Source organism: Cyprinodon variegatus, unplaced genomic scaffold (genome assembly GCF_000732505.1).
Source record: "Cyprinodon variegatus isolate N-32 unplaced genomic scaffold, C_variegatus-1.0 Scaffold499, whole genome shotgun sequence".
Taxonomy (NCBI): domain Eukaryota; kingdom Metazoa; phylum Chordata; class Actinopteri; order Cyprinodontiformes; family Cyprinodontidae; genus Cyprinodon; species Cyprinodon variegatus.
Genome location: NW_015150952.1, coordinates 550,113 through 555,448, shown reverse-complemented (window position 1 = coordinate 555,448; position 5,336 = coordinate 550,113).

The following is a 5,336-nucleotide window of genomic DNA, read 5'->3' as shown; positions in this document are numbered from 1 at the left end:
TTGGTCCACTTGGTCAATTCCAGACTACCGCCACCTGCTGACGAGGAGTCCAACTACAGCCGCTCGCAACAGTTTATACATATTTCTTCTCACCTTGCGACATTACTGTCATCCTCGTTTATAAAAATGACTGTTATAATTGTATTAATACATTAAAGCTTTATTATTAATGATTTCTATGTTATAAATAAGGTAAATTTTCATCCTATGTCTAAATTTGAGATCTGTTTCTTCTCTTCTTTTTCATCCTTACACTCTGCCAGGAGGCAGAGAAATACAGCTACTTACACTCTTGGCAACAATATTGACTAAGCCAGATTTGTGACAACTTTTTTGCTTTATGCTGCAGCATTGTATGACTTTTTATTGCATGTCATTAGTAGTCCTTGATTTTATAAAAAGTTATTCTCACCATAAACGTTTTATTTTATAAATGGTTTTGTACCACATGTACCACATAACCAATGAACCAATATAATGCAAATTTTAAGTATACTTTTCAATAGTCACTGTATCTTATTATACTAATTTGCAGAGGTGTCAAGTAACGAAGTACAAATATTTCTTTACTGTATTTATGTACACTTCTTAGGTATCTATACTTTACTCCATTACTTATTTTTCTTCCTACTTCCTACTTCTACTCATTACATTTTCACACAAATATCTGTACTTTCTATTCCTTACATTTTTAAAACAAACATTACTCTTAACCCTTGGCTTCAGTTTAATGTTTTTAAATATTTATTTCAGTTCATGTGCACCATCCAATGCAGATCATTGGCACCATCCACATCTAGTGAAAACTAGTGTAATTGATTGAGTCATATAACGCAAACACTCATTGGTTAGCTAAAGGAAATTATCAGAAGCAAGCAGGTGTTCTTTAAAGTGCAAAGGGGAATTGTCTATGCCATACTACAATGTTTATGATTCAGAAAAAGATGTTGAAATGTCTGAAAGGTCGGACACAGGCGAGAGCGTATCGGGAGATGGAGACGGAGAACAAAGACCTCCCTCATCCTTTGCCCTATCTCAAAGAATTTTTAGAAATTGTCGAAAAATTGAGCTTTCAATTCATTTAGTATTAATTGGCTGTTTTTTTTAAAGCACTTCACTTTTACTTGAGTATAGAGGTCCAGTTTATACTTCAACTTTTACAAGTGTGTTTTAAACTGCAGTATCTATACTTCTACTGAAGTAACAAATGTGTGTACTTTTGACACCACAGCTAATTTGATATTTGTATTAAGTTCTTATGATTTCTAACATTGTTTTGCCATTCATTTATACTTGTTTAAAGTCGTTGTATAAATTAAATTAAACTACGACTGTTTTAAGAATAAAGAGGCACCATCAAACTGCACCAATCCATTTGCGGTAAGATTTGGGTTCATATAATAATCTTTATTTACCACTCTAAAGTTAGAACATTTCCTGCAAGGACCCCCCACACACACACATGCACACACACACCGCCTTAATGCCTGCAGCAAAGTTGGTGTGATTATAAATAGAAGAGCAACAGAAATCCCCTCTTCCCTGCACCAACTAGCAAACGTCATTAGTTATTCTCATCTGCATATTAATAGAAACAAATATTTTTGTGTTGTTTTTTTATTGTTTTACAGTTTGTCAAATAAAAACAATTACATGTTACAGGGAGAGGCTTTTAAAGTGTTTAAGTTTAAAAGTTCAGGACATGATATCCCCTGACTACATTTCTTTCTTGCTCTAATGCTTACTGATGCTAAGCCTGAGATTAGTCCTAATCCAGTCACATGGGACAAAAGTTGGAGGATTCAGAGTTTGATACATTCTAGAAATAACTTTCTCATAGTTCAGCAATGATTTTGGGCTTAAACTTCACATTTTATTCAAATGAGATATGAATTATGGCTATTAATGTACCCAGTTCCTTCAGTTGATTTTTCTACTAGATCCTTCTTTTCAAAGTATATAATAATATTAGGGGGAAAGGTTTGTTTTTGGTTTGTATTCACATACAGTTTGCATACTTGTCATAACATTTGGTGGTGAAAACTGTAGAATCTTGATTTTATGATATTGAGCCCCTATATTATCTGATCACATTCCAGGCTTTAGGTTTGGATTGCAATAAATTCCTAACCAAGGTATTTATACTAAGAATGTCCAGGAACTGTCCGGAGCTGCAGGCTGTGAGCCATACTGTATGTTTGAAGAAGCATTGTTCTCTGAGAATGGTTCACTGGGTTTTTGTTTACGTCATCTTAAGCTCTGTCACTATGTCTGAGAAGGCTCTGAGCAAATCCTCTAGTCTTTTTCGTGTCTAGTCAACGTGTTCCATGTTGGCAAACTAAATATGGCTCTCAGTCAGAGATTTAAAAATTACAGAGAAGATTTCACAACTTTCAGCCTCATAACCAATTGAATATATTTATTTCATTTTTTTATTATTAAACCCTGGATACCATGATCCAGATCCATAAATGCCGCTCAGTGGCTACCTCCATGCTCCTGTAAGAGGAGTTAGCTATAAATAAGCCTCCGGAAAGGCCAGATATCTACCTGACTATAAACAACATCTTACCTCACATTATCTGATATAAGTTTAAATTTCACATTGCTAATATTTTATAAGATTTGCTATCTTTTTCCAGGGAAAATATTGATATTATTATGCTCTCTGTATTTCAATGAGATTGTTTAAATATGATATTGAAAATGGTTGCTTTTAACATACATATATCAACCACAGATATACATATTAAAACCATTATTCTATTTATTTTTTTAGTTTATCTCATCATATAAAATCTTTAAGGTAATCACTATAGGTAAAGAACAAAGCAAACCTGTGGTCAAATATTCTCAATCTTTATAACTTCTTATTCTTCCCCACACACATAGCCTTCTATTTCAGGCAGAGTCTCTGTGCTATATGTCTATGAATCACTAAGTATATGAGGCCCATTTAACCGTGGTCTACATGTATCAATCCTAACTCTCTTTTGAAATGAATTACTCACATCCAGTATGTCATTATTCTGGTCTTTATTTTCCAAGAAAAACAAATAGCTCTTTTTCCAGCTTATTAAATTGGTTAAGTATAGTTTGTCTCATAATATTTAGTGCATTAATCTTTCAGACTGAACCACAGATCTTTTATCATGGCATCAATTTATTTGATTACTTGATGTATTTTGCAACTCTTTCGGGTTTCATGTTTCATACATAAAGCTCATTTAGGAATATCACACTGTACATAAATTGAATTACCATTAATCTTTGAAACAGTTATAAAAGCTTTCTTAAACCTATGGATAAAGTCAACTCCTATATTTGTTTGGCCTCTACTCTGCCAGGATAATTCACAAACATAAGTTGAGCATTGAAAGGTTTTATCAATATAGGAGGTTGAATTTTATATAACAGTGCTGTCCAATGTTCACTGTCACATTGTACTTTGGAGATTAATATAGCTGTATATAACCCATAAATTGTTTTTACTCTAAAATGCATTGGCTTTTGGATGATTGAAGTAATTTGTAACATGATTTTCCCTGAAAATCATAATTTGAAGAAACCTGGATTCCATTTTCCCTGTCCTCCCCTTTTTTTTTTCTTCTAAAATGGTGAAAGGCATGTACTTATACAGTGCTTTTTTTAAGTCAGGAGACTTGACCAAAGCGCTTTACACTACATTCAGTCATTGACTGACATACTCACACACTGATGGTGGCAAACTACAGTGTAGCCACAGCTGGCCTGGGGCTCACTGACAGAAGCGAGGCTGCCGTACACTGGTGCCATCGAGCCCTCTGACCGCCATCAGTAGACAATGTGGTTAAAGTGTCTTGCCCAAGGATGCAACAACACTGAAAGCCGGAGCTGGGGCTTGAACCGACAACCCTCCGATTGCAGGGCAAACTTCTCAACCAGCTCCACTGTCGCCCCAAACAATACTGAACTCCAGTTTTAATGCAATAACATACATTTTTTGAACCAATTGTCCAACTAAACAAAAAATGCTTCTAACCCCAGAGAATCTGGGTTTGTGGGTTGCAAATACACTAATCTGATAAAACTTGAATTCTTATTTTATCAACTTCAGTCATGCGTATATTTCTAAATTTTTAAGAACTTAAACCATTTTTTTCATTAAAGTTTTAAACCAAAAAAAAAAGGTAACACTCCACACTCCCCTATGTTTAAAAGTGCAGACATTTTATTTCACAAGTAACAGAACCTTCATCAGCATAAGTAACAGGCTGTTTTGCTAGGTGACTGCTAAAAAGTCAAATCTATGGGGCACTAATATGAGCACTAACGCACTCCTTATATGTTTTTCAGTTCAACCCCCCCAAAAAAACTAATACCAGATTTACACTAGCACTCTGAAACCAATCCGTGCTGAGTTCGGACCAAGCTTGGATCAGTTCACCGTGCCGAGCTTGGTTCTTACGACCATTTACACATCACCCTAGCATGGTTTCTCGCCTCATATCTCATAAACAAAAACAATACGCCTCATAAACAGTACTACAGCTCTCAAGGCAGGAATTAAGTAAACAAAAAGGCTGGCGTCCATAACATTCAGGAACTTTTTGCCTGGAAAGCATCCACCGCACAAATTTCAATGATTTCCTCGGTCTAGGCATCATCCCAGATGGTAACACGCTCTTTTTGATGCCATTTATTGTTAATAAAAGCCATGAAATGAGTCAAATAACTGTAAATAGGAGATGACACAGTCTGCTTATGCACTTGAATAAGCATACAAGCCACAATGAAGCATGCCGAGCTCTACTGTTGAGCTATTACTATTACTAGAGCTATTACTAGATTTAGCACAGTTCAGGTCTGGTATGGTCCAAATCAGTTGCATTCCGTTTACACTCAACAGTTATCTCGGTTACTGTGTTCGGACCACTCCTGCAACGGTTTTAAAAGGTTAGTGTAAATGGGGCTAATTCTGCATAAAAAAACAAAAAAACGAGAAATGTTAGAGACCCTAAAACTCACATAGAGCAGAGACTCAGGTTGTAAGCAGACAAATATTTCATTATTTATCTTCTTTTGAAGATAACCTCAGCACAAGAAAGCAAGATTGTGCCTAACCTACAAAACCTTTGACTCTCTTCATTTATTCTCTAAAATCTGCCAATGTTGCCCAATGTTCATCATTTATTATCAATTCGCCAAATGTCTTACCTATGACTGAATATATGGTTTTAAAATTCAGTATACTGTTCTGCAGCAAGGCATAAATAGTGGAAAGCACTGAAGTACACTCATATACAAACTATATATATAGTATATACACTCACCGGCCACTTTATTAGGTACCCCAT